This window comes from Phascolarctos cinereus, unplaced genomic scaffold (assembly GCF_003287225.1).
Source record: "Phascolarctos cinereus isolate Bilbo 61053 unplaced genomic scaffold, phaCin_HiC Scaffold_8;HRSCAF=390, whole genome shotgun sequence".
Lineage (NCBI taxonomy): Eukaryota > Metazoa > Chordata > Mammalia > Diprotodontia > Phascolarctidae > Phascolarctos > Phascolarctos cinereus.
This window is the reverse complement of record NW_027556291.1, coordinates 22,750,850-22,764,267: the sequence shown is the minus strand read 5'-3', so window position 1 is coordinate 22,764,267 and position 13,418 is coordinate 22,750,850.

Here is a 13,418-nt window from a genome sequence, read left to right as displayed (position 1 = left end):
GACTATCCATATTTGGTCATTTGCTCTTTGGGCACGTAAGGGGCAGTAAATCCAAATTACCAGCCCTATACAGATCCCTATGTACTCCTTGCTTTTTGTTCTTCCAACCCATTCATTCAGTGCACAAAGGGGCTGGGGCCTACAGAAGGAGGGGATTGGGGGCACCCAGAGGCATCTCCCAACAATGCCTGTGAGGCGGTGGTTTAACTCTTCAGCTGATTAATATTCCACATAGACAGAAGCCAGCCTGACTCAGGGCCTTGGCTTAAAGAGCAGATGGACTGTGGCCACTGCTCCTCAATTGATTCATTATTTAGGCCATTAATTTTCTTCTCACCAAAAACATCTGGCGTCTGATGCTTGGGGATAAACTGATATGAGCTGCAAGCAAGTTTAATAACAGGTTCATCTTCTGTAATTGCAGGTTAAAGCCACAGACAAAAGTTCAAAAAATATTTTAAGGGAAGAGACATGGGACACACTGCCTGGTTTAGAAACATTTTCAGAAAAAGAATTCTTTTTTTTTTTTTGTAGTAGGTATCCATTCACTTTCTAATAACCTGACATTACAAGTATTTATTCTGGAGAGGAGGATTGCTGGTTCAATATTTCTCATGTCTCTATCCCATAACATCTCACACTCACAGTCATGAGTCTTTGAGTCTACAGGATGCCACAGCAAATCAAGCTAAATGGCATTTCCGTTACCAGGGCAGCTTGCAGCCAAGTTTGTCTTTGGTTTCCCCCCTACCCCTGCCTGGTCTCCTCGTTCTGGGCCCCTTTCCAACATCCTTTGTTCCCCTCTCTACCTTTTGAGTTTTGTAGGTGTTGATTCAATTTGTAGATTCTCATTTGTTCTCTCTTTTATTGACCTAGGCATTCAAGGGATTATTACATGTTATATCTGTATTCTCTTTCTCATATCATAGATATTTTTAGCTGAAAGGGAAATTTGAGGGCATCTATTTTAACCCCTTCATTTATTTTACAGATGAAGAAACTGAGGCCCAGAAAGAAGTAACTTGCTCAAGGTCTCACAAGGGGTAAAGGGGCAAAGCAAGGATTCAAATCCAGTCCTTTCTCTGATGAAATCTGGTATTTTTTTTTTATCATTTCCTCATTTACCTAGTGATTATCTTTTTTTTTTTTAACTTTCCGTAAGGGCCTATACCTTTTCTTCATTTCATCATTATTTAGTATCAGTTTTCTTGCATTTGACTTGATAAACCTGCCATTATAGGGCTGTGCTCTTCTGCGTTTACTCATGTCAGCTCTATGGCCCAAAACATTATTGATATTTGGGGGAGTTCCAGAGGCCTGGCTTGTCCCACTGAGTTCTCTCTCTCCCCCTCCTTTCTTCTGATGTGTGTGTGTGTGTGTGTGTGTGTGTGTGTGTGTGTGTGTGTAAGGTCCATATTGTTAAATACTATTTAGCTCTGTTATCTCTTCATGATTTTTGTCATAAAAGTAGGGGCATTAGATGTTCCCAATGTTTTTTCTGTCTCTTGTAAGATTTTCCTCTATTGGTTTAACTGTAAAATTATCAGTTTTGTGTGTGTGTACATATACATATACATATATATATATATATACATATATATATATATATATATATATATATATATATGTATGTATGTATTTAAAGCTGCCATACTCTCATTTTGCATAGAACCTTTGAGCGTAATATTTATCTTTTTAAATCCTTTCTTTCTGGTTTGACCTCAGCCTTGTCTGATATTACTTTGCTCCGGATTTGGCCATAGGATGGTAAATTTTCATCATCAGTCTATGTAGATTGTTCTAAATCAACTGTGTTTTCTGTAAACTTCAACTTGTAAGATTCTGCTTTTTAATCCAGTCTATGAATCTTTTATATTTTATTAGGGAGCTTAATACTTTTGCCTTTAGTGCTTTGATTTGTTAGGTTTGTCTACTCCACAGGAAAGACATATCCATTTTCATATTTTTCATTTTTCTATTGTTGATGCAAACTTAATAGGCCTAGCCTCTGGCTGACATGAATATCTCTCGGTTGCTTGGACTTGGACTTCTCTTTTTCTCAAAGGAAGGAAATTCACTTTCCGAGGACTTCAAAACCTTCTTCCTTTTAGGGGGCCGGTGCCTTCTCACTCTCTGTCCCCCCTCCCTATCCAAATCTGCTCTCAGCAAAGCTGCGGACCAGTGGTGTCAAACGCAAATAGAAACAGGTGTCACCAGACCATATGTAAGGATCCATGCTGACTGCATAGTGACTTGGTTTTAAAATGTTATATTATCTGTGGTTTATTATATTTTATTTCATTAAATATCCCAAATTACATTCTAATTTGGTTTGGGCATCACTTGGGATTGTTGTGGGCTATGTATCTGACATCTCTGCAATAGAGAGTACGCTTCTTGAGGGCAGGGATGGTTTTGGGATTGTCTCTGAATCCCTGTTACCTTAGCACAATAGGGATCTAGGAAATGGTAGCTACACATAATTGAGATAAGTTGAACAGAAGATGATGTTGGGAAAATAGTTTCACCATCTGATTAACTTTATAATGTGAAAATATATGCATTTTACCCAACAGAGCACTGTTAGTCAGGAAAACTCAATAAAACCTTCATCACTGTGTATTTGCAACAAGAGAGAAAGAACAATCATGTACCTTATATGATTGATGCCAAGTTGGATCTGATCTCTGTCTAGATCAGAGATGTGAATGCCAAATAACCCCCTCCCCCTCCCAACTGGGCCTTAGGTTCTGGCCTCTTTATCTTTGGTTGCTCAGCCTGGGAATACAACATACAGTTTCAGCTTTGGACTTTGACATTTCTGTTAACTGAAATTTTTTCTGTCATCATATAAGGGAAGAACCTTAGGCTGATCTTCAAAATTGAAGTCAGAAGACATCAGTGACCAGATCTTTGGGGACATCATCAGCCTTATGGCAGCTTCTGAAGCAGAAAGTCAATCAAGTGGCCGTTATCACAGCACTGCACTATCTCTGAGCAGAAAGGGCCCTCCCTAACCAACAAGCTGAAGAGGCCTGGTTTGAGAGCCTCTGGTGCAGGGGGTATCACTAACTCCAGAGGTTTCCCATTTCACTTTCAGAGAGCTCTGATTGTTAGGAAATTATATGTATGTATGTATGTGTGTGTGTATACACACATGAGATGGAGAGTTAAATATGGTCATTAGGTCAAATGTTGTCATCTTTAAAAGTTGTCCTTTGGTATGAGGAAGTTTCAATCTGGATGAGGGTGAAATAACTATAATATAAAGACAAAAGTCATCAAATAAAATCTATTTGAGGCATAAACTCCAAGGAGGTCAAAGGCAGGAGATACACAGTGCAATATTGCTAGTAGCACTTGCTGTTGAAGCAGAGAACTAGAATCCATGGGGAGCAGCTAGACGAAGTATGGCAGGTCCGTGTGATGATGACAATGAAGAACACAGGAAGGTATAGGAACACTCACTGAGGCCAAATGAAACAAGCAAAAGCAGTCATCCGTGATGACTCCAACAATGTAAACAGAAGGAACAATAAAAATCCAAACTGAATACTGTATAACAATTATAATGATCCAGCTTGGCACTGAAGAGTTACGAGCCAGTATCTCCTCCCCTTCCTCACACAGGTGGACAACCATAGAAGCAGAGCATTGCCTAACACTATCGGACTACATCAATTAATTCGAGTGGACTAGTTTTTTTCCCCCTTTCTTTTTTATTCCGTGACATAGATGATGGCCCTCAGAGGCAGCTGATAACTCACCACAGAGGACACTGGGCCTAGAGTTAGGAAGACCAGAGTTCAAATCCAGCCTCAGACACTTGCTAGCTATGTGACCCTGGGTAAAGACAAGTCACTTAACTTCTGTTCGCTTCAACTTCCTTAAATAGAGAACGAGAATAATAATAATAGCACCTACCTCACAGAGTACTGGAGATCAAATGAGGTAATATTTGTAAGGCACTCAGCACAGTTCCTGGCACACAGTAGGTACTATATAAATGTTTATTCCATTCTTTTCCTCTCTTGGAGTAGGACAAGGGTAGCAATATATTTGAAAATGAACGTGAGGTAAAAACAAAAGATGCTGATAAAAGTTCGTTATAAATCCTTTTAAAAGTCTATTTTTGGCCTTTAGAGAGACCTAATATAATAGCAGTAGGCTACAGGGAAAATGCCACATGGCTACTGCAGAGAGTAGGCCTAGGCACTAGCTTAGAAAAATAAGTGAGAATAAGAAAAATAAGCAAGCTTCAGTGAACAGCAGAATCAGACTCAAAAACTGCTAAGTGGAGATGCTTTCAGGTAAACTGAATGGGTGAGACACAGATCAGGGTAAGGGCAGGAATTCCAAAAAGCTTGGTATCAGAGAGACTTCGAGGAAGGCCAAAAAAGTCAACACAGACCTCAAACCTTGAGAAAGACTCCTTCGAGGTTGCATTAGAAGGTGCCATCCCCATCAAGGGAGCACAGCAGGACAGCTCTGGAAGAGCAAGGCAGACAACATTTCAGATGACTTAGGCCAGTGCTGCATGCCTTGGGCAGTCTGGCTCTTTTGATATAATGGAATTGAATTCCTCATTCATAATCCAAATGAGCAGTGCTGGATAAGGCGGGACTTTGATTTATCTCAAAATCCCCATTCCTAACCCTGCTTGATGTCCATGCAAGGGAAACTGAAATTGTTGCCATCAGATTGAAACGCTGAGAAAAGTATCAGCTTTGGAAATCGGCAAATGAAAGGCTTGTCAGGGCAATATTGTGTGGGCTGATGCATCTCTTTAAAACTTCAGGGCCTTCATTAAAAGATCCCTATTAGAGTCACTAATTGGCAGATTGGTTTCCCCATGAGGAAAGCATCTAAAGCAAATTGGAGTACAGCCACAATGGGGAGAATGACAACCCTTGCATTGCAACATTTATACTTTGCAGCAAACCCCTCTACCACGACAGCATAAGCCAACTGAAAAGCAGTTATCATTAGATGACTTTTGGGGGCATGAATGATGCACCATTAAATGTTTGTAATTAATTAAAAATGTACCAGATAAAGCCTTTTTAATGAATGTAGGTAAGCAACACCAATATTGTTCTTAACCTTCACCTATAGTTCTTTCTTTCTTGGTTTTGTACATGCATGTGTGAACACACACATACACACACACACACACACAGACTCAGAAACACTAAACAGTTGATGAATCTAGAAATTTACAATAGATGTAGGAGAGAAAACAACTGTATGCCCCCATATGTGAAGAATGTTCACCCACCCCCTAATACCCTCACACTGCAAGGCACAGATCCCTTGGGGGAGGCATAAACAGAAAGCAAGTTATTACAGCGACCAAAATATTCCTGAAGTACTTTTTGTAGGAGACAAAGCGGATGTCCATCAATTTGGCAATGACTCCACAAACTGTAGTACGTGACTACAGTTGAATATGATCATATTGTAAGAAATGACAACTCGAGGAAAATTCAGATAAACATAGAATGAAATGCATGAATTGATGCAGAGTAGAAGTAGAAGGAGGAAAGCAAGGCATAATCATCAAATTTTACAGAGTTGGGAAGGACCTCAGAAGCCATTCTGTCTAAAACTATCATTATAATGGAATTCCCCCAATAACATCCCCAACAATGGGTCATGGAGCCTCTGCTTTAAGCCACCACCTCCCTAATAGTTCTAATTGTTAGACAGATTTTCCTGACACAAAACCCAAATTTGCCTCATTACAACAACTAAAGAATATAAAAGAAAAGACCAAACATTGTGTCGTTTTAACCTCCAGCTTTGGCCCAGGAGCAGAGATGGGAAAACGTACTTCCTTTCTTTCCTCAGAGAAGAACAGAATTCTACACATCAGATGCCGTCACTGTGTTGGTTGTTTTGCTTTGTTATATATATATATAAAGGCTCTTTCTCGAATGGATAAGTGAACAAAGGATATGACCAAATAGTTCTCAAAAGAAGAATGACCAACTATTAACAGCCATATGAAAGATTGCTCCAAATCACTAATAAAAGAAATGCAAATCAATGCTGAGGTTTCACCTTTTACACAGCAAATTAGCAGAGATGACAAAAGATGGGAATAGTCAACTTTGGAGGCAGGCACACTAATACACCATTGGAGCTACGAATTGGTCCAACCATTCTGAAAAGCAATGTGGAATCATGCTAAAAATAAATTGACTTCCCTTTGACCCTGAGATCTCACTTCTAAGCCATATACCCCAAGGAGATTTTTGTAAAAACCCAGAAAGAAAGATCCTATAAATACCAAGATAGTAGTCATAGCAGCACTTTTTTATGGAAGCAAAGAATTAGATATAAAGTAGGTACTGATAAATTGGGGAACAGCTTAATAATTTTGGGCATATGAATATGCTGGAATATTACTGCACCCTAAGAAACGGCAGGAAGAATTCAGAGAAATCTGGGAAGACTTACATGAAATTAAGGGGAATGAAGTAGGAGAACCTGACAAACTATGAAAAATGACTACAACGATGTTGGCAGAAAGAACAGAACAATGAAGAAATTGACCACGATGTTAGCCCTTGAGAAAAGTAGAGAAAATGAAAACGTACCTAATATACCTCCTTTCCTTTATTCTGGAGGCTGAGGACTATGGTTGTTAAACAGTTCATATGTTGGCAGATATGGCCAATGCGTTTGTTAGTTTTACTAAACTAATTTTTTCTCTTTTTCAATATTTATTAACATAAGATAACTTGCTGGGTAGGGGCAGAGGGAAAGGATGTATCTGGAAATGACTGTGATGTGAAAACAAAAGGTATCAGATCAACTCGATAAACCTTTTAAAATAAAAGATGTTTCACTAGTTGATAGGTATATATGCAAATGACTAAGAATTTTAAATAAAATGCACCAAAAACTTAAATAAGTGGCAAAAAAAATGATTAAGAAGAATGTTCTAATGAAAAATGGGATCTTGCAATTAGGATTTAAGAACATCTGTCTTTGAAAAGTTAAATCTTGGAATGTAAAATAAAGCAAAATTCCCACTAGTCAGAGAAGCTGTAATGTAAGGCCCTGGTCTGAGTGGGAGTAACTGGAGGACCAGAGAGGATGCAGAATAGGGACTCCAACTCTAGTCTTGTGCTAGTTAGTGTAACAGGCTGCACTCTCACACTATAGCCATTATAAAAGGAGCTATTCGTCCGTAGTAAGAGTACATGTTTCATATTGTCTTTTTACCGGTGCTTTATTGCCATCTACAAGAAAAATCAGTGCAAACTGGGTCACTGAGTTGGTCAGTCTCTGTCTCTGTCTCTCTGTCTCTCTCTCTCTTTTTGCTGCCCTGGGTCACACAGCTAGTATCAAGAATCTGGTCTGAGGCAAGATTTGAACTCAGGTCCTCCTGACTCCAAGGCCAGTGCTCTATCCACTGCACCACCAACCTGTCCCAGGGGTCACTCTCTTTTGACCCAAATCTCTGATTCTCAACTGGAGCAATCCCTTATGACGTGTGGCAGCCTCCAACTGAGGGACTAAGGCTCATATGTTTTCATTCTTCTGATGATGGAAGCTCTCTAAACATATATAATTAGGTATAGAATTTGAGCTATATCATGATCAATGAGCATATGGACGTATATGGAAATGCTCAGCAATAGTCAGATCATTAGAGCTTTATATACAGTCTTCCACCAGGCCTCCTTCCTTATCCTCACCCTCAAAACTCCATTAAACTAAATGGCAGGAATTAGGTCTCAATTTGGTTAATTCTATCCAGATTTGCCCAGGGATAACATCAAGAAGTATGATATGCTTTGGACTATCTATCCATCCATCCATCTATCTATCTATATCTTTAGAAAAATAAGAAATCACATTGCAGGGCTGATGAAAAGTATTCTGGGGAGTTGGGAGGGGCAGCAAATAACCTTCTCACTTCAAGTTTGGTTTGATGTGCATGAGAAGGGGGTGCCGCAGGGCAGAGGTGTAGGATTGGGAGTGAGCTGATTGCCAAAGCCCCTGGGAAAAGAAGCAGGAGACCAGGGCAAGTAATGAGGAGATCAGTGACCATGGGAGACACGCAGCCACTTGGCTCCAAAGCCACCTTGTGACCCCTTGAACAAGCCACATCCTGCGCCTTAGAGCCTCCATTTTCTCATCCATAAATGTGGCTAGTACTAGTGGCTTCACCCACCTCAGGGTTACATGGGAGTAAAGCACTCTGCAAACCTTAAAACACTATATATGCACAAGCTATTATTTGGATGCAAAATGATTTCTGTGTTGTTGTTGAGGTTTTTTGTTGTGGGGTTTTTTTTGACAAAACTATTGAGAAATAATTTGGGAGCCATTTGGGACCCAATTCTAGTACTTGGAAGCATGGAGGTTGTACCAACACGTGCAACCAGCTCCACTGTCTGAATGAAACCAAGAGAAGGTCTGGAAGGAACTCTGAGAACTAGTGGATTCACAGCTGGAAGGGACCCTAAGACAATCAGTAAATGGAAGCTGTTATTCAGCATTATAAATGGCTAGTTTCTTCCTTAGAATTAGTCAATATTTATAACAAACCAAGTAAATTCTATTTAAAGAAAACAACGACAACAAACCAGGTGCTTTAAATAAAGCATTAAATAATGAACTTTTCCCCCCTAAAATCACCAAACTCAACTGATACTTTTGAAAAAGCTAGAACCTTGGATCAGAATCTGAATCTTCTCTCAAAGATTCCTCATCTCATCTTAGAAATTGCTGTCCCATCTCTTGTCTCTTCTGGAGCACTCAGCCTCCATTGTCTTCTACTAATCCTCATTTTGATCTTCTTGAGAAAGGGGCAGTTGCCACCCTGGTGAAGAAGCCTCCCCCCTCCCCTTTCCTTCCCTCCCTTCCTAGCTTAGGCCCTCAACTCCCTAAGAGGGTATGGAACAGAATTGAAAGTGAGTTCCTCCCCATACTTCATGAGTCCTGGAGTCAGGAGGCCCAGATCTAACACTGATGCTCTTAGCTCTGTGGTCTTATTTTATTAGCACATAACCCCATTTCCCTTAGAAATCTTTTAAGGGAAAGATGTGGTTTTCAAGGGAGAGGGAGAGAAAGCCTGAACAAAGGGCAGTGGGAAGAGAGTACAATAAACCAGCACCTGGGAACAGCCCGGCCCATGAATCCCCTTTTGGCCTGCTCTCTGAGAACTACTTGTGTGGAAGAAAGCCCACTCATCTGCAGGGAGCAGTTACCTGGATTACAGGTGAAAGCACTCTGCTTAAATACCTTCCTGGCTCACCCCCCAAAAATGGAGGGCCACAACAGCCCAAATTTCAATCCAAGGAAAGCTTGACAGTACATGGTTCTTGCCAGTCTGCCAGAGCTCAAGGCTGAGTCACCCTAGCTTTAGTTTTGCCTCTTATTTTATGTGCTTCTTCCTCTGACTCCCCTCAGGGTGGAGGAAAAATGCTCACATCTCTTGGTCCCACGCAGTAGGCACTAGTGAATAGTTCATTCATGGAGAACCATTTGTCTGGGAAGCCTTTTTTTTTTTTCCTTGGCCTGCTCTTAGGCCCTGGCCGTTAGGGCCCAGGATGAGATGTGATGAGCCTTGCAGGAAAAATTAAAGAAGATGTAAACAGTACATGCCGACATTTTGCAGCATCGCTAAGAATAAATTGCGCGAAAGGCAATTATGCAAGTTTTACTGGATCCATTAAAAAGACATTAAATGCACAGCTGTTTTAAGTGTCTTTTAAGCTGATAAATTAACTGTCTAATAAATTGTAAGATTTGTCAGCTAATAATGCTATTTTATCTGCTTTAACATATGCCTTCCTAGTTCATGAAGCGTTATTGTAAGTGCCAAGAGGAGATAATGTGCATTTTACAGTGTTATGTCTTAAGTGGAATGGATCATTGGCCATGAAGAAGGGGGTTAATAAATCTCCTAGGCTTTGTTAATTGCACTCAATGAAGTGTCACTGTGAAAACACAAAAGATGGGCTAGAGAAAGCTGAACATAATGTCTTTCAGTTTTACAATTAACAGTTCACTAGGCAAATCGACCAAAAAGACCATAATTTGTTGAAGCCTTATTAACTTACATTTTCCTGGCCAAGGTCATAATTGTGAATGGCTTGAAGCTATCTTTGAATGCTCATTGCAAAGAGTAACCTTGCTGGAGAGAATGAACATGTTTCCTCTGAGTGGCATGAGGGGCCAACCAGGTTCAAGAGAGCTAAGGCAGCACTACCCAACAGCAAGTCTTTCCAAGCCTTTCCCCAGCAAGCACGTGGGTTTGTCCTTGACTTGAGGAAAACACCATTTTGAATAGCTTGTCTCAAGATGCTAAGTGGAGGAAGAGTATACACATAGCAGTGTGAAATTAAAAGACTACTTCAGAAGCCATTAAGTAGAAGCCCCTGGAAATAAACAAGCTCTAATTGATATGAAATTGGCACATTCTTTCCTTTTAAACTTGAGCGCAGAGACTTTAGTATGTTCTCAACGTGAGAACCACTGGTTCAAATCTGTTTCCCATAAGTTGTTGGGAAGTAATAATAATAGTCCAACTTCTTCATCCAGCAGAGCGAGATGTACCTTGCTCCCGTGGCCAGAGAGCAAATGCCTGTCAGTCAACACTTCGAGCCAGAAAACCTTGCAGATGCCCTACTTGGCCTTTTCAGTAATCCAATGGCAGACGGTGAGACAATGGACCCATATCCTTGGCCTCTCCTCCCCACTCACCATGTAAGAAGTGGCAAATGCTGATTTGATCCAGCTACATGAAGGAAAGAAAAAGAAGAACAGAGCAGACTGGAGATATGTACCAGACCCGAGAGAAAGGGAATACAAAAAAACCAGAAGAATGGGGCAATTCCTCTCTTCCCTAAGACTACTGGAGATCCCAACCAGTCAACCCTTAAAACTCAATGAAAGGAGGATGAATTCAGCCACTAATGGCCCACCACAGCCACTGGTATACTGGTGGAAAGTGCAAGACCAAAAAGGGAGTGACACTGTCAGAGAACACAAGAAAAAAGCTCCAACACCAAGAACGTCGAAAGAAATATCAAGGGAGACAAAGCAAAGGAAAACTCAGAACATGGTATATTAAAAGAAAATTACAAAAAATAAAAGTTTTAGGGAAAAAGAGGAGGCGAGATTTTTAAATACTTAACTAAAAAAGGAATAAGAAGGGACACAAAGGAGGAAGAAATAAATATATAAACAGAATAAATATATAAATGAACAATTCAAAGAATCTGGGAGAAAGTTGGCAAATGGGAAGGAGCCTGGAGAATTAAACTAGCATCAAAGTATTTTAAGCAAAACTAATCACAGGAACAAAGTACTAACTTAAAGGAAGAAGTGAGCAAAACAAATATAAAGCAATATAAAAGCTAAGCAGAGGAAAACACAAGCCTAACAATCATAACTGAATGCTCCAACAAAATGAGAATGAGAGGACAAGCATGAAAACAAAACCCAATAATGTGTCCAGTAGAAGAAGCACATTTAAAGAATAAATATACACATATTGAAAATGATAGACTAGAAGAGAATTCACTGGGCATCAGGTGAATCCAAAAAAGCTGGACATACTATGATGCTCACAAAGTAAAAATAAAAATTCACATCATTAGAGATAAACAGGGAAACTTACACCATGAACCAATATCAATATTTAACATAAAGTCACCAAATGTCGCAGCATCTCAATTCAAAAAGGAAAAGGCAGTTGAATTTCAAAAGGCCAGGCAGTATTGCAATGATTTTAGGAGACTATAAAGGCTGGAAGTGGGCAGGTTATGAAGAACTTTAAATGCCAAACAATGTTTACATTTGATCCTGGAAGTAATAGGGAGCCACCAAAGCTCAGTGAGCAGGAAAAGATGATAAAAATCACCTTTACAGCTGAATGGAGGTGAGGTTGTGATGGAAAGAGTCTTGAAAAAGAGAGATCAATTAGAAGGGTATTGTAGCAGTCCAAATGAAATGTGACAAGGGCCTGGATTACTGTTGCAGCTGTATGAGTGAAGAGAAGAGAAAATGCACAAGAAATGTCATGAGGGGAGAAAAAGGATTTGGCAACGGATTAGATCTGCAGGATGAGAGAGAGTGAGGATGACACTAAGGTTTGAAGTCTGAAAGTAAACAAAACACCAAATATAGGTAAGAAATGTCAAGAGAAACCAAAGAAGTAAATCCAGAAGAGTACACAGAAGAACACAGTGAGTACAAGCAAAGCCTCACAGGAAAAACAGAAAAAGACTTGGCCACGTGGACTATAAGAATGGCTAGAAGAAATGAGGCAGGAGATAAAAACATATAATTAGAGCTCCTGAGGGGGGGGAAAAAACTCTAATGAGAATAAATAGGTTAGAACAAAGTGGAACACTTTACCTATATAGTGGACTCATACGAGAAAAAGAAAGGAATGGAACAATCAGAACTAAATGATGCCGAGAAATGTTGGAACAAAGTCTAAATATTTCTTACAATAGAAAAAAAAATATAAAGATCTGCCGCTGAAAAAAACTGACCTAGAAAATAGTTCGAAAAGAGAAAATTTAAGCTAATTTAGGCTGACATTAAGCAATGTCAGATGGAAGCAGAACCACATGGTATCCCTATGTGCCAAATTGCAAGCTCTGACCCTTCTCCCCTGCCTTCACCAAAATCAGTCTCTACCCCAAAGGCCATGGAATCTCTTTTCTAGCTATGTATCTAGAAAGCTATTAAAGCTTAAATACCCTAATATCACGGACACCATTTTTCAAGAACCGCACCCCGCAAAAAAAAAAAAAAAATCTACCCAGTGCTATTAAAGTCAGAGGAAAAAGTGAAGTTGTAAAGTTAGGGGAAAAAAATCTAATCACTTCTGGAAAGAAACCTTAAACTGAAAACAAACAGCAATGTTATGCCCAAAATTCAGAGCACCCAAAACAAAGGGAAAATGCTGAAAACAGTTTAAAAAAAAAGTCCAAGTGTGAAGGAACCAGTTAGAATCACACAAGACTATACTGCAACTACTATAAGAGAGGAATTCTTGAAATATGATATTCTGTTAGGCAAAAGATAAATACTTAAAATGAAAAAAATATACTCTGAAAACCTGAAAAATAATCCTAAGGATTAAAAATGGACCTTAAAAAGAATATAGTGTTTTCAGACATTACTGATTAAAAAACCAGAGCGCTGAGTAGAAACTATGAAATTCAAACACAGGGGTAAAGGTAAATATGGAAAGGTAATTAGGGACTACAGAAGGTTAAATGGTTTACATTCTTATATGGGGAGATGATATATGTAGCCACTCTCTATCATCAGAAATCCTAAAGGGAGTCTAGTTTGTCAGAAGGCCTAAGAGTCATTCTGTTAGGTTTTTATGATTTCTGAAGAGTGAAAATGTTGGGGAAGAGAAACACTCTGGAAGG